Source organism: Erythrolamprus reginae, chromosome 3 (genome assembly GCF_031021105.1).
Source record: "Erythrolamprus reginae isolate rEryReg1 chromosome 3, rEryReg1.hap1, whole genome shotgun sequence".
Taxonomy (NCBI): Eukaryota; Metazoa; Chordata; class Lepidosauria; order Squamata; family Dipsadidae; genus Erythrolamprus; species Erythrolamprus reginae.
In genome coordinates, this window is record NC_091952.1 from 164,710,303 (window position 1) to 164,736,626 (window position 26,324).

Genomic DNA, 26,324 nt, shown 5'->3' on the forward strand with positions numbered 1-26,324 from the left:
GAGCCATCTCCCAGGGCACATGAGCTGTCACCCATTGCTCTTCCAGGTTCTGATGCAATAGCCAGGTGGTCTTCAGGCACACAGGAGTGATGTAAACCAGAAGAGCAGTCACCCAGTGCGCATATACGCACTGGGAAGATGATCTTCCAGTTTCCAGTGTGTGCATGGGCACCATCCATCTGGTCTTCTGTTTCTGGGATTCATGCATGTGCAAAACCCAGAAGATCATCTACTCAGCACACGTATGCACACTGGGTGACTGCTCTTCCAGTTTCCAGTGTGCGTATGCCCTCTGTCCAGCTTGTCTTCATGTGCACATGTATGCCAGAAACCGAATGATCAGCTGGCCAGTGTACATGTGCAAGCAAAAAACTGGAAAATCATTTCCCCCAATGTGCACATGCACACTGGGCAGCTGCTCTTTTGGTTTCCGACATACATGTGTGTGTGTACATGCACATGCTCCTGTTTCAGCACTCAGTGCTGAAAAGGTTAGCCAACACTGATCTATATCTTCCGAAATCAATTTCTTCTGACATTTGGCATAGTTACTCTATTCATAATTACAGATGACTGCAAAGTCATTTTATATAATGCAACTGAAACTTGGTTTCATTAGTTGATATATTTTATGTAAGCTTATGAGTAATTATAGTTTCTTTAGAAACTATTAAGAATATATCAGTTCTAGATAGATTTTGTTTTTAAAAAATAAAATATGTAAACAAATTCATCCCATATAATTAAGCGTGTTTGTATTTATTTTCATTCACATGTTACAGGAAGCTTAGACCTCAATCAATTTGTTCTTTTCTTTTTGTTTCTCCTGCATCTGCTTTGAGCAGTCACATATTTAAATACATTATTAGCCCATGATATAGTAAAATTTGTAATTAGTTTTTTTAATTATATTTCTCAGATGACATGAGGAATTCCTGGGCATCACAATCAGCTGCCCTTTAATAAAAGGATTAAAGTTATTGTTTAATTTAATAAATGAACAAAATTTCAGCTCTTTTACTAGACTTCTTAGGTGTCCAAGAGACATTTATTAAAAAGACTTATATGTGACATTTTTGACATTTCAAATTAAAAATGGGATGCAACCAGCATTCAAAGAGATTTGTGCTTCTTTATTCACTTATTTAAAAATTCTTGCTGACAAAGGACAACAACAAAAAGTAGTTGTTATGCCATAAGAGTTCAAAGGAAAAAAATAGATTCTCAGTGGATATGTTAAGCTCTTCTTGCCATAAAAAAATCAACAAATACCCTTAAAATTTACCTCTATTATATCCATCAAGATTTCCTACTTGAGCAAAGTCCTTTCCAATGCTGCTATTTTTTATTGTCATTTATATAAATAAATTAATAAATTTATATTACATTATAATTGTTTTTAGAATTATTCACCAGAATAGTTTGAGATCAGCGACTACAGAAATTGAATAATGAAATAAATATTTCAAAGATATGTATAAAATGTTCAGCATGTTTCATAGCATCCAATAAAACTTTAAAGAGAAATTTCTAAGATTTTTGAATTAATAGATTTTTTTGCTGCTGGGAAGATTATTGTTAGTGATAAGATTTATGCATGAATTGAGTGAATTCTCATAAGCTCTTTGATGCTGAAATAATATTGTAAAGCTATTTACATTACAATTCTTAGGAAGGTTATCTCTACTCAATTGCATTAATGTCAAAAAAGACAGAGAAAGAAACACAGTACCAAAATGATAACCATCTCTTTTAAAATCTCTTATCTTATTCAAAATGTTACCTGTGAACCTTCAAAAATATGTCCTCTTTTTGAAACTCTAAAAGGGACTTTTCAAAAACTATTACCATTTCTTTCTGTTTCAGCCAGTTCAGATCCACAACGATTTGTTTTCCCCAACCTCTACTTTTTCAGCTTTCCTTTTATCGATCTCTCTAATCAACAACAGTGTTTAGTTAGATACCAATTTAAAATCTTTATTTCAGTGCAAGCAAGGAATGAATTTATTCTTGTTTAACAGTACTCAAAGTTTAAATTACCAATCTCCCTGCCCTCCCCAGACTTAACAGAAATTAAGTAGATCATTGTCTAAATCAGACCTGTTTTTTTAGTTTTCTAATTTTTAGTTGTTACTTTAACTCTATTTAGAAATATACAATTTATAATATATAATTTCTAGTAATATGTTTTTGTGCTGGTTTTCCCATTTGATTATTTCTATCAAGTGAGTGGATTATAAAGTTTTAATATAACACATGCAAATGAGCAACTGCATACAATCTGCCAACTATCAAAGTGAAAACTCTAAGAAATAATATCTTCTGTTTCTATGACTTAACAGTTAACAGCCCAAAATTTAAAACCCATTCAAATACATTCATCCATATCATAATCATACTGTTTGACCAGACGTCATTGCTCAATGGTCCCAGGTCTGCCAGCAAAGGTGTGTTTTTAATTTCTTACAAAAGGCCAGGAGTGTGGGGGAAATGCAGATCTCTGGGTGGAGTTGATTCCAAAGGGCTGGTGCCACCATAGAGAAAACTCTTTCCCTAGGACCCGCCAGCCAACATTGCTTGGCTGACAATACCTGGAGAAGGCCAACTCTGTGGGCCCTGACTGGCTGCTGGGATACATGAGGCAAGAGACGGTCCCGTAAGTAACCTGGTCCTAAGCGATGTAGGCCTTTATAGGTAACAACTAATACTTTAAATTGCATTCAGAGACCAATCGGTAGACAATGCAGCTCATGGAGTGATGGTGATACATGGGCATACCTTGGTAGGCCCATGACAGTTTGCACGGCTGCATTTTGGACTAGCTACAGTCTCCAAATGAGTTACCATTATCTGCTAAAACAGTGAAAGATAGAACATCCAAAATGTCTTCGAATACAACCAACCAGTAAGTCAAAGATCTTAAATTGGTTTCAGCTTTATCAATAGCAGCTGATGAGTCTTGTGACATAAATGATACAGTGCAAGTTTCACTTTTTGTGTGATTTATTTCATCTACAGATCCTAAAGAAGAACTGTTAGGATTATTGCCATTCAAAGGTCAAACATGTGGAGAGGATATAACAACTGCTGTAATTGAGTGCCTTGAAAAACATCATATTCCACTCAAAATGTTCTCAATTTCAATAGATGGGGCGAAAAGTATGATCGATGTAAGAAATAGGTTTGTTGCTATTTTGAAAGGAAAAATTAATCACGAGATACTTACTTACCAATGCATCATTTATCAAGAAGTGCTTTGTGCACAGACATTTCCAGAAGAAATTTGCAATTATGGAATTAGTGATTAAGATTATCAACTCCATCATAGCTAAAACTCCTAATCTTTGCCAATTTAAAGAATGTTTAGTTGAAATGGAGAATGAGTACACAGATCTTCTGCAGAACAAGGTAAGTTGGTTATCAAGAGAAAACGTTTTGAAATGTTTCACTTCCTTATTGACGGAAATTTCTCCTTGAGAAGGGTGTTTACTATCCAGAACTAAAGAACAATCAGTGGATTCAAAAATTTATTTCATGGTAGACATTAGAGCCGAGGTGGCACAGTAGGTAGAGTGCAGTACTGCAGGTCAGTGATTCAAATCTCATCACCAGCTCAAGGTTGACTAGCCTTCCATCCTTCCGAGGTGGGTAAAATGAGGACCCAGATTGTGGGGGCAATATGCTGGCTCTGTTAAAAAGTGCTATTGCTAACATGTTGTAAGCCGCCCTGAGTCTAAGGAGAAGGACAGCATAAAATTTGAATAAATAAAATAAATAAATTATGTCTCATCTAAATCAGTTATTTCATTCAAAAACAAACTATCCCTTTTTGCTCAAGATTTAGAAAGAGAAACTTTGATTCATTTTCCAAGCCTGTTGAAACATCGCCAATAAAATTATTCTGATACAGACATTTGCTATTTCAAAACAACACTTTTAAATATGAGGAAAGCTTTTCTCAACAGGTTTCAGGAATTCAGAAACAGCAAAGTGATGTTAGTTTTTGTTAAAAAAACCCTCTTAATGCTGCTGTAACAGAATATTTACAACTACGTCGTCTCCGAACTGATTTAACTGTTGTTCATAAAATCATACATCATAATGTACTCCCCGTCAGTGACTACTTCACCTTTAACAACAACAACACAAGAGCACATAATAGATACAAACTGAATTTAAATCGGTCCAAACTTGACTGCAGAAAATACGATTTCAGCAATAGAGTCGTCAATGTCTGGAACTCACTACCTGACTCTGTTGCTGCTTCCCCCAACCCCAAAATCTTCAACCTTACATTATCTACAATTGACCTCTCCCCTTTTCTAAGAGGTCTGTAAGGGGCATGCATAAGTGCACTTACGTGCCTAATGTCCCTGTCCTACTGTCTTATTATCCTTTCTATTACTACATTCTACTTATGTTATGTTATGTTAATATGTACTATAATACTATACTTGTTTGACAAATAAAATAAATAAATAAATAAATAAATTTATCTCCCTTTAATATTAATATTAGCGATTTTGAAATAAGATATAGAAATGGACAGAGAGATAAAGAGAGATACAGAGGGGGAAGAGAGATATGGAGAGGGGTAAGATAGAGGAGGAGAGAGCAATACACAGGGGGAGAGAAAGACAGACAAAGATTGAGGGAGAGGGATATATAGAAAGAGGGGGGAGATAGAGAGGAAGAGAGAGATACAGAGACGTGGGGGAGAGAGACATAGAGAGAAGGTTATTGTGGTTCCCAGTTCTCTGTCCTAATGACGGACTGGGTAGGCTAGGGGGTGGGAGTGAGTGATGTCGAGTTGGCCATGCCCACTCATGTTTTGTGACTCCCAGTGTTCTGTAGATACTACTTCAAGGGGTAGGTAACAATGTTCTATGATATGTTGGCCACATGGACATGGAAATATCTTTGGACAGCTCTGGCTCAATGGTCTCAAAACAGAGATGAGCACTGCCCCCTATATTCGGCAATGACTAGCAGAATAAAATCTGCAGGGACTCCTTACCTATATAAATATATAAGAACATATAAATTTCAATTGTTATATTGGCACAACAGTAAAATAATGAACAAGTATGAATTGGGTCTAAGGTTTTAGTTGTCCCTGTACAGATTTTTCTTTATTTAGTTCCTTTTGCAAGCACTAAAGTCAATTGTAGTTTTTTGCATTAATTAAGAAACCAGGCTAGAAACAGCAAAGGGAAAGGGTCAATAATTTTGTTAACTGTATTCATCTTTTCTGGGGAGTAAGATATATCCTTGGAAAGAATACATAAGGCGTTGATGGATTTTATTTTGCATTTATTTATTAATGCCACCCCTTGCTAAAACATTAAAAATATAATGTATTGGCCAAATAGGAAGAATTAAATAGGAGGAATTAAAAATTCAGGGGCTCATGATTTAATTATGGCATTAGTCAGAGCCCTGTAAAAAATATTGCTTTCTTGCTTGGGTGGGGTTTTTATTGCCTATGTGTATAACAAAAGATGCCTGGTGAGTTTTTCCATGAATTTTCCATCAAATGAAAATTATTATTTATTATTATTATTATTATTATTATTATTATTATTATTATTAATTAGATTTGTATGCCGCCCCTCTCCAAAGACTCGGAGTGGCTCACAACAGCAAAACAATACAAATCCAATGATTAAAACAATTTAAAAACCCTTAATATAAAAAACAATCATACATCTCATCCAAACCATACATAAAACGGAAACGGCCCAGGGGAATCAATTGCCCCATGCCTGATGACAGAGGTGGTTTTAAGGAGTTTGAGAAAGACAAGGAGGGTGGGGGCAATCCTAATCTCCAGGGGGAGTGGATTCCAGAGGGTCGGGGCGACCACAGAGAAGGCTTTTCCCCTGGGTCCCGCCAGATGACATTGTTTTGTTGATGGGACCCAGAGAAGGCCAACTCTGTGAGACCTAACTGGTCGCTGGGATTTGTGCAGCAGAAGGCGGTCCCAGAGATATTCTGGTCCAATGCCATGAAGGTCTTTATAGGTCATAACCAACACTTTGAATTGTGACTGGAAACTGATCAGCAACCAATGCAGACTGCGGAGTTTTGGTGTAACATTGGCATACCTGGGAAAGCCCATGATTGCTCTTGCAGCTGCATTCTGCACGAAATGAAATTTCCGAACACTCTTCAAAGGTAGCCCCATGTAGAGAGCATTTCAGTAGTCAAACCTCGAGATGATAAGGGCATGCGGTCCAGGTAGGGCCGCAACTGGTACACCAGGCGAAACTGGGCAAATGCTCCCCTTGCCACAGCTGAAAGGTGGTTCTCTAATGTAAGCTGTGGATCGAGGAGGACACCCAAGTTGCGGACCCTCTCTGAGCGGGTCAATAATCCCCCCCCCGGGTAAGGGATGGACAGATGGAATTGTCCTTGGGAGGCAAAACCCACAGCCACTCTGTCTTTTCAGGGTTGAGTTTGAGTCTGTTGATACCCATCCAGACCCTAACAGCCTCCAGGCACTGCCACATCACTTCCACTGCTTTGTTGACTGGACATGGAGTGGAGATATAAAGCTGGGTATCATCAGCGTACTGATGATACCTCACCCCATGCCCCTGGATGATATTACCCAGTGGTTTCATGTAGATATTAAATAACAGGGGGAAGAGGACCAACCCCTGAGGCCCCCTACAAGGAAGAAACCTAGAGGTCGACCTCTGACTCCCCACTAACACCGACTGCAACCGACTGGAAAGGTAGGAGGAGAACCTCTGAAGGACAGTGCGTCCCACTCCCAACCCCTCCAGCTGGTGCAGAAGATACCATGGTCGATGGTATTGAAAGCCACTGAGATATCATGAAGCACCAGGACAGAGGATAAACCCCTGTCCCTGGCCTGCCAGAAATCATCCATCAACGCGACCAAAGCAGTTTCCATGCTGTAGCTGGGCCTGAAACCCGACTGTTGAGGGCCTAGATAATTGGTTTCTTGAGGAGGGGGTGCACAAGCGCCTCCTTGTAGGGAGCCGGGAAGGACCCCCTCCCCAAAGAACACATTTGGTATATTTCTCTTAGAGGAAATCAACTAAGGAACAGCCAGAACATTTATGTAGTCTTAACACAAATGTAATGTCATGGTCAACAATATTGTAGTTACTGTTTCTTTTAACACTGCATTGAGTCAGATGACCCCTATAATATCTGCACATCACATACTGACTGCCAAATTTTAGAAAGGACAATGAAAAACTGAAGCCTGGCCGGAAATGAGTAATCAAAATGATAAATTATTAGCTAATAGCATTTTAAATTTGATTAAAGAAATAGATCAATCTTTTTGGTAATCTAGGTGATAAAATTAAAAGGAGGCAGCATTTGATGGATGATGAATACCAAATGTAAACACATATGAAATATTGTATTGTATTGAAAATTGTAGATATATGATATTGCATGTTTGTATGAGTGGAAAAAAATAAAAAAACTTTTAACCCCCTGCTCCCCCCAAAAAAGTTGATAAAGGATATAAAAAGGAAAACCTATTAGGAATGGATGGATAAGTTGGATATATTTCACTTGAAGAACAGAAGACTATGAGGAGCTCTAACTGTTTTCAAGTATCTAAAATACTGTTATGAAAAGGTAAGCTGAATTATTCAGGCTTGCCCAAAAAATACAGGTCAAGAAAAAGATTTAATTTACAAGGAAGTACATTTCCTAATAAAAAAAGAAATATGATGGAATCTCATTCGAGGAAAGTCTTTTAAACAGAGGCTGGATAACCTTTTGTCAAGTATTCTATATCAATGAATTCCTGCACTGGTCTTTGGATTATTGCAAGCTGATCTTCAAAATCTCTCCGGGACTCACATTCTGTGATTTGCACTCCTCTGGATAGGGATATTTCAAAACTGCTGTGAGGCATTAAGGAGATAACTAGAATTAATGTCTAGCAGATGACATGAGAATATGAGAAACTTGTGTAGCAAAATAGTAGTGAAGATTTTGATGATCCCCTATCACAAGTAACCTAAAGGATTAGAAGGCAGAAGGTAATGGGAATTAAGCTGTTTTAGGGCATCAGCAGCAGAAATTAGTTCTTTTGACTAATCTTTTTCCAGTTAGTAACTGAGATACAAATGCTTATTAGTAAATAATTCAGAAATTTGTTGGGTAGTTTCTCATGCGTTAATGAAGCTTCTGTAGCCAGATGAGACTTTCAAGTCAAAGCTTCAAGAGAAAGCATTGATAATTAGTGTCGATCAGTGATGCTCTTTTTCTAAAAAAATGTTTTGTTTTATGTACTAGTTTGAACAGGCAAAGATTTATTTCCCATTCTGCTGTATTAATTGAATAGACACTGACACAGAAGAATAATGTGATGTTTTATTATACCGATGGGAGAAAAAAATACACTTGGCTTTAGCTGACTTTGTTGAAATGTCTTGAAAATTTAGAGATTTTATTTATTTTTATCTAGATTTATATCTGTTTTAACTTAGTCACTGAAAATGAAGTATTTAATCTCCAACATATATTTAATTTTTATGAATATTTTATGGATGCAACTTATGATAATTTAGAATAAACTAGTACAAATTTCTTCAAATGCTTTGTGAAAGACCAGAAAATAAGTGAGAAGCATTAATTAATCTAGTTTGTAGTGAATTATAGGGTTTATTTTTCAACTGGGCTGTTTAACAGATATGGTGAATTGCACCTCCATTAGGCAACAAGGCAAAAGATCATGCCTGTGGAACATGACAACAGTCAGTCAGGTTGGCTAGGAGGCATGCAAGAAATAATATTGTAGTTAAGATGCAGCTTAAAAAATTAAAAATATGAGAGCATTTTAAATGTAGAACCTGTGACAAATTAACAACCTGACTTTTCTTATGAACTATTACTAATTATTTTTGTCTTAATGAGAAGGGAAATCATTACAACTTTTTTGGTATTTCTACTAGCTCTATGTATATGAACTCTATTATTCCCAATGATTATTTCTTCCATATTATTCCCAATGTCCTATCTTCTATTCTTCTATTAATGTATTTTACTATGATTATATCCTCTGAAACCTACATTATGTACTAGACTAAACTAACTAACCAACCAACCAACCAACCAACCAACCAACCAACCAACCAACCAACCAACCAACCAACCAACTAACTAACTAACTAACTAACTAACTAACTAACTAACTATGCTCCAATTTTGCTAAGTTATTTGGGGACATTCTAGGATGGGAAAAAGAGCAAAAGGAAATTGGCTTATTTTCTATGAAAATTTGAAGTGGGTTGGACTGGAGGAGGGATGCAATGATTAGTAAAAGACCAGAAACTTTACTGTTCGTTTTTATTTTAGGCAAAACATCTACTCAGCAACAGTGCAATGAATCCTACATTCACTGCCCAGCATCCAAAATATATAGTATGTATTTTTGACCTTTGCACCAATGCGCCATAATGACACAGTGGTTAGAATGTAGTACTGCAGGCTACTTTTGCTAATTGCTGGCTGCCAGCAGTTAGCGTCTCACCAGTTCAAGGTTGATTCAACCTGTTGAAGGCAATCTGCTTTCTGTAAAACCTTTTGGAGAGGGCTGTAAAGTACTATGAAGTAGTATAGAAGTCTAAGTGCTATTGCTAGACAGAACAGAAATTTTATTAAAGGAATTTACTTAATTTACTTAAGGATGGCTATCCTGTTACAAATAGACATATCATACATGCACATATATTCCTAGCCTAACATGTATTTTGTTGATATGTTCACATTAATGTGCAAAAAGTGTTAAACTTCTTCAGCCACACTCTTTCAATTCAACTTCCATTCCCAGAAGTGATAGAAAAAAATGGTTCTGATTTTGTAGAGAAAAATAGATCTTAGAAATTAGCCAGTTATACATAAAGATAAAATACCTGCATGTGCAGAAGTGATGTGAACCCTTCATTTTAGTTTCTATCTCTCTTTTTAAATCACATTTGAAGATTAAAAATATGCGTAAATTGCAGGTTCTGGGAGGTGACTGAATTTCTGCTCAGTTATCAAGATCAATAAACAAAGCTATCTAACATTGAAAGACATAATAAACTGAAACAAGTAACACCTGCTTCCTTTCTCTTCTTTTCAATTAGCATTATATTTACTATTATGTCACCTGAAGGAGTAGAGAGAGTTCTAAAAGAGATAACTGCCCCAATGTAATTACACTAACTCTCAGCTGGACCTGGGTCTTCTGATTAACACCTCAGCATGATTGTTGTCTTTGCATAAATCTGCCACATCGCAGAAAGGTGATATAAATAAAAAATGATGCATAGAAAGTGTTTCAGGCACATAGACAACATTTCTTTTTAATTAACCTTTTAAAACATTTTAAATCAAAAAGTGAATTGTTTAGTATGTTCATCTTTGATATAATAATGTTTCACTAACATGATTATAATGCAATATGTGTGTGGGACCGCAGTCCCCAAATTCTTCAGCTCATTGACAACTGCATGAAGTTGCAAGTTGTTCATCAACCCTCTCCACAACATTTATTATACAAAAATGATCTAGTAAATGTTACTTTAATTAATAGTACTATGACTAATAGCAAGAACAAGAACAACAACAACTATAATTGATATAGTCCTTAGGATCAACCCTTGGGATGGATATTAACATCTTAGGGGAACCAATATGAAGAAGCAATATGGAGTGATGTTCGTCCATCATGTTTGAAGAGGACCTTGATGTTTATTTATTTATTTGTTTATTTTAATTTGTTTTATTTTAATAATAAACAAACAAAACATACAGACACACTTTTATATATATGTCATATATATATGTCACATGTTTTTTTTGCTGAATTTGAAAATTAAGGGAGACTAGGATAGATCTATTTCGGCCTTATTTTGGCCTCATCAGCTAGCCATACCCTCACTGGGACTTGAACCTGCAACCTTTGCCTTGTAAGGCAGAGAATTATCCTCTAGGCTACAGTATCCAATCCCTTCAGCTCTGCACCAGGGAAGGGTTACATATTTTTGTGTCGAATCACTCTGGTGCATTGAAGGAACATCACAGCTCCTTATTTGCCTCTCGGCAAATATACATACATACATACATACATACATACATACATACATACATACATACATACATATATATATCTCAACACAAAATGAATTTGCTTAATACTTTACAATTCTGTTTCCATTGATTCCTTCTTTTTCTTAGATGTTAGTTCAATTATTTTTTCTTTTCTATCCAGCTATATAGTTTCCCCCAAACTGTATAGTAGTCTTTATTTTGTTTATTCTGTAATTCATATATTAATTTGCTTAATTTAGCACACTCTAGCATTTTCCTAATCACCATTTCTTCATTTGGTATATTTTCCTTTTTTCAAGTTTGTGCAAACACCAACCTTGCTAATGTTAATATATGTGTTATCAAGTAGTAGTCTTCCTTACATTTGACAGGTTGTGGGCTGTCCATAATGAGTCTTCAGGTGGCTTGTAAGTCCTATATGGACACAAGATATTCTTCCACATGTTGAGCAGACATGTGTGGGCACCACTGTCACAGTATTTGCAGCTCTGATTTTGTGGAGTGCTCACTTCCCTTCTGCTATGATTATTCTTCTGTCCTCAGATGTCTGGCAGCCTTTATGGATCAGCATGCATCATGTTGATTGACCTTTTTCCAGGGTTTCCCAGGATGTGGTGTCAATATCGAGGGACTTGAAGGAGGCTCTCAACATGTCTTTCTATCACTTCCTTTATCCCTCATGTGATCTCTTTCCTTTAGACAGCTCATCATAGAGGATCTGTTTAGGGATTCAATGGTCTGGCATCCTAACAAAATGGCCTGCCCAGCATGCCTGGGCTTTCATCAACAGGGTGAGAATTGATGGAGGCCTGCTCTGGAGTGCACTTCTGTGTCTGGCACCTTAACCTGCCATTGGATCATCAGAATTAAATGGAGGTAGGTCATGTGGAAGTGGTTCAATTGTCTAGCGTGTCTCCTGTATACAGTCCAGGTCTCACTGGCATACAACAGGGTGGTGAGCACTACTGCTCAGTAGACCTTGAGCTTTGTAGCATTTATTCATATCGATTACTGCAACACTCTCTACAAGGGGCTACCTTTGAAAAGTGTTTGGAAACTTCAGATCGTGCAGAATGCGGCCAAGAGAGCCATTATGGGGTTACCTAGGTTCGCCCATGTTTCATCAACACTCCGTGGCCTGCATTGGCTGCCGATCAGTTTCCAGTCACAATTCAAAGTGTTGGTAATGACCTATAAAGCCCTACATGGCATTGGACCAGAATATCTCCGGAATCCCAGCTCCCAATAAGGTCCCACAGAGTTGGCCTTCTCCGGGTCCCATCGACTAAACAATGTCGTCTGGTGGGCCCCAGAGGAAGAGCCTTTTCTGTGGTGGCCCCAGCCCTCTGGAACCAACTCCGCCCAGAGATAAGAACCGGTGCTGATGTGCGCACAGCTCTGGGTGACTGGCATCTGCGTGCACATGTCTGGCATGCCTGTGTGTGTCAGAGCAAGATTTGGCTTCTGCACATGTGCAGGAAGCAAATCTTGCGAGAAGACATGCGGGCATGTGAGATTTTGGTGATTTTTTTTCCTTCTGTGCATGCAGGAAGTAAAAAACCCACTAAAAATTTCTGAAACCTTGTGCATGATTGCACCCTCTCATGACAATTTTGCTCCCTGCGCATGCATAAAAGTCAAATCTCGCTCCGATGCTTGCACCTACCCAATGGTCACCCAGAGCTGCACACACATCTCCATTCTTGCTACTGGTATGGCATCTCCCCCCCCATCCCATTACAGTAGGAACCCAATACTGTTACCGACCTTTGGGATGGGTATTGACCGCTTAGGAGAACCAGTATGAAGAAAGAGTTTGGAGTAGTGGTTAACCAACTGACTGACTTGAGGGAATGTGTTTTCTCATGTATAAATAGGAAAACTGAAAAATATTTATCTGCAGAACTGCACTATATTATTCCCTTAAAATTCTTAAAGGAAGAACTCGTCAGTCCTAACTGGATTTGTTACACTAATAACAAAAATAAATACTGATGTTCAAAGTATAAACAGTCTTGAAAAGTCCTATCCTTATTAGAACATAAAGCAGAATAACAAACATATGAAAGGATTCATTACAAGAGCTAAATATTCCAGCTACATCAACTGCTCATTTACAAGAAAAACAATGTGCTAGATATTTGTTATATTTTAAGTTTTTGCTTGGATAATTCTAGATTCTAGGCTGTAATTTAAATTTCCAAAGGACAATAGTGAAATATATGATCCTTCTCTGTCATTTTTTTGGTATTGTGTTTATTTATTTATTTACAAAATTTATTTGTCGCCCTTCTCCTATCCAAAAGTTCTGTGTTGAGAATTGATTAATAAGAATCTAATAAATAAATGGTAAGTGTGTATTGTTTATAAAAGGCTATGTGCATTCATAAATCCACACACTATATTACACTACAATTATTTGACTACCCAATTTCATAAAGGATTGGAGGCAATTTAAAACAGAATAATAGCAAATAATTTTTAAAGCAACTAAACAATCACCCAATAATGACATCAAACCTATTTGAATTGTATCCACAACTTCTATGTCCTCATAAATATGAATAAAAGATTTACAGTGTTTTACAAAAATACTTAGTTTGGTCCTTTTCCAAGAAGCTCAGTTTTGCCATTTCTGTCAATTGTGATATTTTCACAATTCATTCCTCCATTGTGAGAATTTCAGTATTCCTCCACTGCTGTGCATAAAATAAACTTGCTGCAGTTACTCTGTATAAAATCAATCTTCCACGAGTCTTTTCTAATTGGTTATTCCTCCCAAGTTTATGTCTTGTAATTGTTTGCCACTTTATATTTGTATGCAATGGGTTTTTCAGAAGTGCACTATGCATAGTAAAATGACTCTATATGTTTTTCATATTTACAATGTTTTACATATTTGCAATGTTGATTTATACGTTTTTGATAATTTCTCTGATATCAGATGATGATGGTGATGATGATGGTGATTGTGTTGATGGTGGTGATGGTGGTGGTGATGGTGGTGAGGATGATGGTGATGGTGGTGATGGTGATGATGATATCCATTCAATTAAGTCCAACTCTTGGTTACTCTATGGACCAGTCTATCCAAATCATCCAATCTTGTACAATTTCTTTAAGATTGTCTATCTTAACTGCCTGGTGTCAGTTTTGATGGTGTTCTGCCTGGTGTCAGTTTTGATGGTGTTCTTTGATGGCCGGTTTTCCTTTTACCACTATTTCTTCCAAACATAATTGTTTTCATCAGTGAATTCTCTGAATGACATGGCCAGAGTAAGTGAGATGCACTTTCGTGATTTTGCTTTCTAGGGACATGTCTGATTGATGTCACATAACAACAGAAAATACTTTTATAAAAATATCTCTTAAAGTATAACATAATACGAATGTCATCCAATTTACCCACATTTTCCAGCCATATTCTATATCAGTGATGGCAAATCTTTTTTTTCCTCGGGTGCAAAAGAGCATGTGCTTGTGCTATAGTGTATGAGTGAGTGCCCACACTCATAATTCAATGTCAGGGGGATTAAAACAGCATTCTCTCCAGAGACCCTCTGGAGGCTGGAAACGGCCTGTTTCCCAACTTTTGGTGGGCCCAGTAGGCTCATATTTCATCCTCTCCAGACTCCAAAGACTTCCCTGGAGCTGGAGAAGGGTAAAAGCGCCTTCCCAGAGCCTCTGTGCGAGCCAAAAATCAGCTGGCCGGCACACACATTCACGCTGAAGCTGAGCTAGGGCAACAACTCACGTGCCAGCAGATAGGGCTCTGCATGCCACCTGTGGCACCCATGCCATAGATTCACCATCACTGTTCTATACTTTCAACTTTTACGTTATTACATTACCAATGAATATAATAAGAGCTATTATTCAGGTATTAGGGCTATGTGCACTTACCTGAGCTTCTATAATCAGTAACTGTTTCAATTGAGCTATGAATATTAATGGTGAAATAGTTAATGTTCAAGCTTGTTTAACCACAGTTATATTAAATTATTAGTGCTACTCTATTTGGCACTCAATTACACCTCAAGACATAAGGGCAGTGCTTTTAAATTTTATTGAGAATAGAAATAGAAGATTTGGGATAACACAAAGTACAATAAAACCTTGGTTTCATGAACCATTTTTTGTACAGAGGTTGTTGTCCATTAAATACAAAATTGCATTTTGTGCATCAGTTTGTTCCAATTTTCTAATAAGGTAATTTATATTTTGATATAATTTGTGTAAATGTACATAATTTACTTTGGACACAATCTGAAGTTAGTTGGGGGAAAGATCAAAAGCAACATGAGAAAATATTATTTTACTGAAAGAGTAGTAGATCCTTGGAACAAACTTCCAGCAGACGTGGTTGGTAAATCCACAGTAACTGAATTTAAACATGCCTGGGATAAACATATATCCATTGTAAGATAAAATACAGGAAATAGTATAAGGGCAGACTAGATGGACCATGAGGTCTTTTTCTGCCGTCAGTCTTCTATGTTTCTATGTTTCTATGAAACTTGGAAACCATTGTGTTTGTTTCTATGTGCACACACATGTGCATGTGAAGTTTAAATAATATTTTTTGTCTGTTTCTTCCAAAAGCCACTGAATGAAGGCTCAGAAAACCAAGCTTGTTCTGAGAAATATCACAAAATAATTCAATTCTTAACAAATCCTTAACAAAACAATCGTATTTCAATGAGACCAGGATCATGGAATATTTTATTTTCTTCCTTTTGAAGTTAAATTATCACCTCATATCCCTCCTATCTCTTTCCTGAGGTTATTTCTAAAGGCCGAAGATTCTACATTAGTATGGGTTTTTTTAAAAAAATGATTTTGGTTGTCGGAAACTCTCCATGAAGGTTGCAAATAGTGATCACATGATCCATGGTTGCTGCAACCACTATCCACATATACCAATTGCCAAGCACTCAATTTTTATTATGTGAGCACAAGAATGCTGCGATTTTCAAGTGCAAAAATATAGTATTTCAACAGTGTCATAACTCTGAATGTTTGTAATTCAAATGATTGCAAGTCAAGGACTACCTGTAGTATATTCACATGTATATTTAAAGTGGAAATTGGCAAGTAGAAAATGAGTTTTTGAACTGACATGGAATTTGCTACACTTTGTTACACCTGACAGTGGATGGATTCAGAGATTTTGACATCTTTTTCTTTTTACACATGGCTAAAATTTCTATCAGCAAAACATATTAGATAGCATTCTGCTATACAATGATACTATGAACTGTTTGTGAAAGCTCATGTTATATTCTTCAACTGGCATAGTACAATATTTAGAACTATCCCACAGCTTATTTCAGCTATAAACTTGGGAAATCCAAATAAAAGTTTATAATCTGAAAAGCAGGCAGCCTCTTATTGCTATTCCCCTCTCTCACTCATTCCTTCTCTTTATTATGATTTGCTCTTTTTTTTTTGTTTTTAGGAATTCAACTACTAACCTAACTCAACAGATTTTTCCAACAATTGCATACAAAAATGAATGCATTCATTCATTCATTCATTCATTCATTCATTCATTCATTCATTCATTCATTCCATTTTCATACCACTAAGTAGCTGATCAACATACAATTACAATAGCAAAGGAAATAATCACAGAGCATGCAATGCAATAAGGATGTATGAATTATACATTTTGTATACAAGCACATCATAGGAAGTGCTTACGTACATTGCTATGGGCCGGCTGCTATATCAATCACAAAAAAATCACCTTTGCACCAAGGGAAACAGTTCCTACCCTGGAGCTAAAGCAGCAGCAATCTAAGCTGATAAAGAGAGTGGAACTGTCTAACTGAGATAGATACAGGCCAAAGGGCAATGAGAATTATATTTGGTCAATTATCCTGTTGACGCCCACAGGAGTGTTTCAGTGGAAAAAACAATTTAACACAAAATAATTCCATGCTATGGCATTATAGCTGCCAACTTTTAAAATAAAGAATAAAGCTCCTAATACACAATTAGCTGGTAGGAATTGCTGACAGTGCTAATTATAAGGTAATATGCTCTCCCCCCCACCCCTTGGTTAATAATTTTATTGATGTTTTTAATAAAAATAATACAAACTAATACAAACTATATTAGAACAAAAAAGAAAAAAAATAAACATCCAGAAAGTGTAAGAAAAAAAGACAAAAAGAAAAGAGTAGAAAAGAAAAAGGCAACAAAAATCATTACAAATAAATATCTTCCAATAACCATTGCACTGTGCATAAACCAATATACTAACTTTCGACCCCTTTTTAAAGCAATAAAAATATTATTCTAAATTTTTCTCAAAGTAATCCAGAAATTTCAATCCTAATTCAGCAAAGTGCTTATTAGGAGTTATCAGAAATATCAAACATATACCGGTAGTCTATGCTTGATTTAAAAGTTCAGCTTAAGTTCCTTCTTTTTGCTTTTCACAATCTTTTAAATCATTTCAATGGCCTTGCAGAATTTGATGTTTTATCAATTTTTGGCATTCGAGTTTGGCAAATCCCATAAAGAAGAATCTTAAGATTTTCTTCTCACAGCTTTTGCATGTCCCAGTACTTTTCTTGATTTGTCTTTTATATCCCAATTTGGATAATCTCAATTTCATTGAAGATATTTCATATCTTTAAACTCTATAAGGTTTTCTGTCAGGAAAAAGTACAGTATTTTAAAGTTTTTCTCATTAACTTATAAAAGTTTATCCATTGAGTGGGTCCAGGTTTTTGAAAAATAAACCCTCTTTAAGATAAGAAAAAATATGACTGGTTTAGCCATTTAAAATCTTTCCTATCTGGTTCTTTAGTGTCCATTCAAAACATTTGTCAAGCTTCTGTTCCTAATATGATTTTTTTCCCTGTTTCAATTATTTTCTACACATATATTAATTGAATATGTACTTGTTTTTCAAATCTTACTGCAAAAAAAATATCAATAATTCAAATTTATCTGATCTTCCAATTAGTTTAAATTTTTCTTAAATGTAAATCTTCTTTTTGCCAATTGAATATTATTTTAAATTCTTAAGTCTTTTCATAAATTTGAAAGAAGAATAGGTTATTATAAAGTCAGATTAAGCTCACCATTCTGAAGCTCTCTAATATCCATAAAGTAGTTAAATTTAACATTTCTGAATTCAAGTAGAAAATGGATTTGGCTTGCTTAATATCCTCATGAAAGGCTACACTGTTACTTTCACATCTTGGCTATCTTAGCACTCTTCAAGAACCTGACAGATCTTGGGCACACAGGGAGAATTTGTTGCTATAAATCCTGACAACAAGGTAGCAGAAGATTGTGGAGGAAAAAGGCAAAAGCTGGAAAACAGGAATTACTTGCAGATAAGAATTTGGCTGGACAAAGTTGAGTTGCAACTTAAACACTGGTAGGTCAAGAAACAAAGTCTTAATCAATTAACAAGCTAGAGTTTCAAATAAGTGGATTCTAGGCCAGACTTACAGAACATGAATCCTGATATTCAAGTTGCTTATGGAAAAAGAAAACTGTTACCAGTGTTCCCTCTAATTTTTTTCGGGGGTGGGCGGAAAAGTATAGTGTCTGAGCGGCAGTCCCTTTGGGACTGGGCGGCACAGAAATCACAAATAAATAAATAAATAAATAAACAAACAAACAAACAAACAAACAAACAAACAAAAAACCCACCCTGTTTTGCATCAGAGAATTTCAAAATAAGTACTGTTTGTCTATAACAGTGAGCTCATAATAGGGCAACTCTATCAATATCAAAATGCCACTTAAATAGTTGAGCTAGTTTCAAACTAGATTTTTATTTTCTTTCTCTCTTCCTTACTCCCATTCTTTTTCTTTCTCTTTTCCTTCCTCTCTTTTTTCTATCTGTTTCTCTCTCTCTTCCTCTCTTCCTCTCTTCCTCTCTCTCTCCTTCCCTCTCACTCTTTCCCTCTCGGCTTCTGGGCAGGTTTGGAAAACTCTGAGTTGATGATGATTTTTAAGTGAGCGATTGCTCACTGCTCAGCTTAGAGGGAACTATGACTGTTACTGTGATTACTTTCTTCTTCTTCTTCTTCTTCTTCTTCTTCTTCTTCTTCTTCTTCTTCTTCTTCTCCTCCTCCTCCTCCTCCTCCTCCTCCTCCTCCTCCTTCTTCTTCTTCTTCTTTTCTTCTCCTCCTCCTCCTCCTCCTCCTCCTCCTCCTTTTAATATACTCATATTCTTCCCAACCCTGATTCAATCATACTCTCTATGATTCGATCTTATTGACACTGTTTTCTAATTTACTCAAATTTTTTCATAAGTTTTTTTTAATTTTCCCCCAACAAAAAACATACATAACATTGCATATACTCTCAATACAAATCAATATGCATATATTATCCCTTAAAGATAATAATACAATAACGTAGGTTACATTCCAGTTTTAAATTTTATTATTCAATCTATCTCAATTTATTCAATTTAACACCTTCAAGATTATCCACATCCAGAAACAGAGTCCACAAAAAGAACAAGTTTATTGAGAGGCTATTAAGCAAAATTAGCAAGTCTGAATGTATTTATTTTCTCTCTCTTTTATAATCCCAGTGTGTCAGGAAGCAGCCAGTTTGAGTCTCTTCCTATCAGTTTTCCTTGGGTTTGCTTCTGCCCTTTTCATTTTAGTAATAGCATATGAATATTTCCCTCAAGGCCAGCTTCACAGCTTTCTATCTATAAATTTGCTTTCCCCTTGTGGTCAACAGTTGAATTTCAATCTGTTAATGCTCATATGCACTGCTCTATATTTCTTTACATTTGTCCACTGTGAAATAACAAATCCCTCAGGCAGTCTGAAGGAAAACCTTGAGATAAACTCCATTGTTAAAGAAATGCCTACCAATAGGTTCAAAACATAAAAACTTATCACTCACCATTGAAAGCAATAAATCTTGGTCACCTATGTGATCTGTAATTCTGTATTTGGACACATTGTTCCTAGTCTTGCCAGTGGATTGCAAGTTGCTGAGGGCACGAACTACTCCATAAACATAAAATAAGAATCTGTTTCTGTTTCCAAAGCAACACTGACTGCCTTGAAATGGCAAGAAAAATGTATAATACAAATGTACAATACAACAGTACAGGTTAGGTGAAATCTGGCTCAAAAGCAGTGACTGTGAGAGGGATCTTGGAGTCCTGGTGGACAATCACTTAAACATGAGCCAGCAGTGTGCAGCAGCTGCCAAAACAGCTAATACAATCCTTGGTTGTATACACAGAGGAATAGGATCAAAATCATATGAAGCATTACTACCACATTATAAAACTTTAATAAGTCCACACCTGAAATACTGCATCCAGTTTTGGTCATCACACTACAAAAAAGATGTTGAGACTTTGGAAAAAGTGCAGAAAAAAGCAACTAAGATGATTAAAGGGCTGGAGACTAAAACATATGAAGAATGGTTGCAGGATTTGATTTGGTTAGTCTAGAGCAGAGCTGTCAAGCTCTCGGCCCATGGACTGGATGTGTCATGCACTGGCCATGTTTATGTCCAGCTTAGCGAAGGAGAAAAAAGTCCCAATATGTTGTGTGATACAACATTGATGATGGAACTTTGACATTCCTGGTCTAGAAAAAATAAGGACTACGGGTGATCGTATTTCAGTATTTGAGGGGCTGCCACAAAGAAAAAGGGACCAAGTTATTTTCCAAAGAACCAGAGGGCAGGACAAGAAACAATAGATGGAAATTAACCAAGGAGATATGCAACCTGGAATTAAGGAGAAATTTCCTAACAGTGAGAACAAATTAATCAGTGGAACAGCTTGCCTTCAGAAGTTGTGGGTACTTCATTCATTCATTCATTCATTCATTCATTCATTCATTTATTTATTTATTTATTTATTTGATTTGTATGCCGCCCCTTTCCGTAGACTCGGGGCGGCTCACAATACAATAAAAACAGTTCATGACAAATCTAATAATTTACAATTTAAAATATTTTTTAAAAAACCATTATTAAGCAGACATACATACAAGCATACTATACATAAATTGTATAAGCCCAGGGGAAATATCTCAGTTCCCCCATGCCTGACGACAAAGGTGGGTTTTAAGGAGTTTACGAAAGGCAAGGAGGGTAGTGGCCCGCCAACCGACATTGTTTAGTTGACAGGAACCGGAGAAGGCCCACTCTGTGGGACCTAATCGGTCGCTGGGATTCGTGCGGCAGAAGGCGGTCTCGGAGATATTCTGGTCCGATGCCATGAAGGGCTTTAAAGGTCATAACCAACACTTTGAATTGTGACTGGAAATTGATCGGCAACCAATGCAGACTGCAGAGTGTTGGTGTAACATGGGCATACCTAGGGAAGCCCATGACTGCTCTCGCAGCTGCATTCTGCACGATCTGAAGTTTCCAAACACTTTTCAAAGGTAGCCCCATGTAGAGAGCATTACAGTAGTCGAACCTCGAGGTTCATTATTGGAGGTTTTAAAGAAGAGACTGGACAGCCAATTGTCTGAAATGCCATAGGTTCTCTTGTTTGAGAAAGGGACTGGAGTAGAAGGCTCGCAAGGTCCCTTCAAGCTTTATTCTATTCTATTCAAATCTGGAACATCATTGTGGAAGTATCTTGTTATTTCAAGAAACTGCCTATTGTCCAGAAGAGACCTGCAATCTCAGCATTAAAAAATCTTTCTCTACTATGTGTAGCAATGAAAAAAAAAGGGTTGCTGTTTAAAGATTCTTAAATATTTACTGTTTAGTTAGTGAAATTAATTGCCTGAAAACCTGTCAAGCTCAAAAGCACACACAGCAGGTGTCTCTTTGATTCAGTGATCATTAGCTGGCTTTTGCTGCTCTTTTGGACAAACACCCTGAAGGTGAGCCTGTAAATCCTATTTAAATTGCTTCTAGGAAGATAGAAACATTTCTATTTTAATTGTATAAACTGTCTGGCTGCAGAAAAGGGGCATCTGTTTTCTGCTGCATTGATACAATCATATATACCTTGCTGACACAACTAGCCCAACCAAGCTGAAGTAGAAGAATAGTTATCAGCATTTCACAGGTTCCAGATGGCAAACATTTGGCAGATAAGGCCCAATCACTGAGTCATAAGAAGAAGCCATTTCATTTTTCATTAGGGTACATTGTTACTGGTGTGTGTGTGTGTGTGTGTGTGTGTGTGTGTGTGTGTGTGTGTAGGTCTAGGCATATTTGGGTCTTTTCCTGAGTAAGGTTGATAGACACCCAGTGATGTTTCGATAAGGTCCCACTCATCATCTTCAGCCTGGGAAAAAGACCCAAATATGCCTAGACCTACATAACTATACCCGTGAAAATCCATGGAAACACACACACACACACATACACACACACACACACACATAAAACATGTATACATACATACAGTGGTACCTCTACTTAAGAACTTAATTCATTCCGTGACCAGGTTCTTAAGTAGAAAGGTTTGTAAGTAGAAGCAATTTTTTCCTATAGGAATCAATGGAAAAGAAAAGAAATAAAAGGAAAGAAATAAAAGCTCGGAATTTGGGTGAGAGGAGGTGGAGGAAGAAGAGGAGGAAGACAGTCACTGCCGAAGGAAGAAGGTGAGGTGAGGGGAATCAAAAATTTTAAGGCTTTTTTAAAAAAAGAGGGACTCTGAGACAGCGAGGAGGAGCACGCACCTCCTATACACCCGGCATGAGGCTGCCTCCCATACATTGCGCCAGAGAGAGAAACTCAGGTGGGCAAGAGGGGGGAACCTCCTGCTCCTTTGGCCAAAAGGAGGCTGCTGCTGCTGCTGCTGCTGCAACCTGCTTCCTCTTCCTTCCCATGCTGAAAGACTCCCCTCTCCTCTTGCTCGCTTGCTTTGTAGCCAGCGCCTTTCCTTCACTGTGGTGATTCCTCAGTTTGGCTGAAGCTGAGTTGATCCGGGCAGGGTGAAGTGCCCCCTTTTGCCTTTCTGCACCCAGACACTTTGGGAGGCAACCTCGCACGGGGTGTATGGGAGGCAGTGCGAGTAAGTCACTGCAGCGAAGTGGTTTATTCCCTCTCCAAGTGTCTAGAAAAAGGAAAACACTCTGTTCACTCTAGACTGCCAAAGCCTCATTAAGTGCCACCAAAAGACTCCTCCAGCAGCCCAGAAAAGCCTGAGATGGCCGGGATTAAAGGGTCCTAATCTACAAAAAAAACACCAAAGGCTCCCTAGGACACACCATCTACTGGGGGAAAAGCACACCAACTGCTACTTAAAAGCACAATCCCATCACCACCCTGCACAGAAAAACTCTGTAGCCAAGACCCTTCTCTCCAGAACCAAATGTCTAGCTGACAAAGACCACCTGGAAACTTAATTACACAGTCTCACAATGTATTAATTTCCAATGGATTCCAAAGAAACACAATCACCAACCTAATCTGAAAGGAGACCCCCACACACCAAGACCTGAGACACAGAACAGGAGAATGACATTGCCCTCCTCCCTTACATCAAAGACACCACAGATAAAATCAGCAAAATTATGCTCAAACACAATATCAAGACAGCCTTTGGCACTGACCAAAAAATAGCCAACATCTTAAGAAAACCCAAAGACAAGATCCAGCTAGGAAACTAAGGAGTCTATGAAATACCATGCAAAATCTGCCCTGCCACATAGATTGGACAAACTAATAGGAGAACAAATGCACGTATCATAGAACCCAAGAAAACAGTCAGAAAAAAAGAAAAAATATTGCTCCTTTTTCCAACACTCATAACAACCGGACACAAAATTGATTTTGAAAGAACTAAATTAATTTCCAAAACTGAACAATCCAACAATAGAATAATCATGGAAGCTGTTGAAGTAGAGAAACACCCCCAGAACATGAATAAATGTGATGATACTTCCCATCTACCATACATCCGGAAACTAGCCTTATTCAATAAACCACTCCCAACCACGAACTGATACCAGAACCAGAACAACACAGGATGCCATCACCTATCACTCACACCAGACCCAAACCCATACCCATCCCACAGACAAAATACAAACACCACCCAGAAGCCAAACCACAGCTGTACCTCCAATCGCTACACTCCCCTCCGACACACACACAAAACCAAACTGACACACACCATAAACACATAGCCAGACCACAAACCTAGAGCCAAACAAAAACCTGGGATGTTACACCACAGACATAGATTACAAAACAGTTGACTAGACTGCAGGCATCAATAGCAGCAACTACTCCCTAATCTGCAAACATCAACTAATCTGCATATATCAACTGCATCAACTACTCAAGGTGTTACCCCTCCAACTGATCAAGATGTTACAACACAGCCAACCAATCCACTTGCTCAACTGAGCCAGCATTCCACATGCCCACACCAGTATTTATATATGTAAATATATAATACATATAAATATATAACTTATGTAATATAATATTAATTTTAACTAATTAATTTATTAGACTTGTATGCTGCCCCTCTCCGAAGACTCAGGGTGGCTCACAACAGCAATAAAACAGTACAATACAAATCTAATAGTTAAAACTATGACTGAAAACCTGCTATCTTAAAAAACAATCAATACAATACAATCACAACCACACATAACCCTTAATGGTCAGAGAAGGGGATACAATAGATAAATATATATATATAATATTTTTGCTGATAATGAAAAGGAAGAGAGACTACTATAGGTCTATTTTGGGCTTATTTGCCCTCATCAGGTAGCCATACCCATACTGGGATTTGAACCTGGGCCTCTGCCTTGTAAGGCAGTGGCCATAGCCTCTAGGCTACAGGATTGCCTCCAATATCAGCTGGTACCAGGGAAGGGTTATGTGTGATTTTTTTCTTTCTTGGAGTTCAGACAAAAACTATCTCAGATAGTGGTAAAGTCTCCATTTTGAATTTGAAAATGCGGATCACTGAGAACAGTTTGATCTAAATTACTCAAATATAATGGGGTACAGTAGAAATGAAAAGGAGCTTTTGGAATATTTTTAGATAAAATCATCATTATTAATAATAATTTGTACATGATTATGGCCAGTTATTTTTTTTAAAAAACTAACAAAGTAGGGTTGTCTGAAGTGAATTTTTGAACTGTGAAAAATAATTTATACCAACTCAAATACCACTGAATAATGATTAGCAGATCAAAGGAAATTCATTAGCAGAAATAAAATATTCAGGGATGCAAATCTGGAAGAGACAAAACATGAATATCAAAATAAAAGAATAAAAACATAAACAGAATGCTGGCAAGGAAAGCGTTTCATAGTCAATTTATATAAAAGAGCAAGAGGTAAATGGATAAAGATAACTCCTAGTAATTACTTACTATTGGAATTTTTTTAAAAAAGAAAAGGGAGGCTTGATTTTGGCTGTTCAAGAGCAAGCTATACAAACTAATGCAATCAAGGCTTGAATTTTAAAAATCATCAAATGTTTTAAAATGCAGATTGTAGAAAGAAGCAGAAGAAAGTGTAGCTCATAAATACAGCTTGTGCATTAAGATTGCACAAACAGATTATAAACAACAACATGACAACGTTGCCAAAATGATTCACTGGGACATCTGTAAAAATTATCATGTGCCTCTAACAAACAATTGGTGAGAAAATATAATTGAAAAAGCAGTCAAAAATGACCAGAATTCAAACTATAATTTATTGGCCCAAACCTATCAGATTTAACTTTCGTTGCAAAGAAGACATTGTGGATAACTGATGTGGCAATACCAGGGGATAGTAGAATAGAAGACAAAGAATCGAAAAAGATAAAAAAGTATCAAGATCTGAAAGTTGAAGTTGAAAGGTTATGGCATAAATTAGCTACTGTCGCCCCAGTTTATTGGAACCCTGGCTGCCATAAAAAAAAAAATTGACCACAGTTAGAAAATTTGCACATGGACTAAATTTTTATTTTTTTTCAACTATAAAAGCCATGCTACTTGGATCCATGCATATACTATGCTAATACATTAAGATATCATTTATGCTTTGGAAGAACTCAAATGTGCATGAACGCCAATACCAACTCAAGAATTGGCAGCTGCGATTGCAGGTTGTCAATTAAAAATACAAGTAATGTAATATACCATAAAACAGCTGCCTGTTCCAGGTCCTTGGGAAGGGCTTGATAGATGAATAAATGCCTAGCCCAGTCTAAACATCTGTTTGGCTGTAATGAATTATAATAATATGTTGGACTTAACAATTATCCAAAAAATACCCAAAAAATCTGG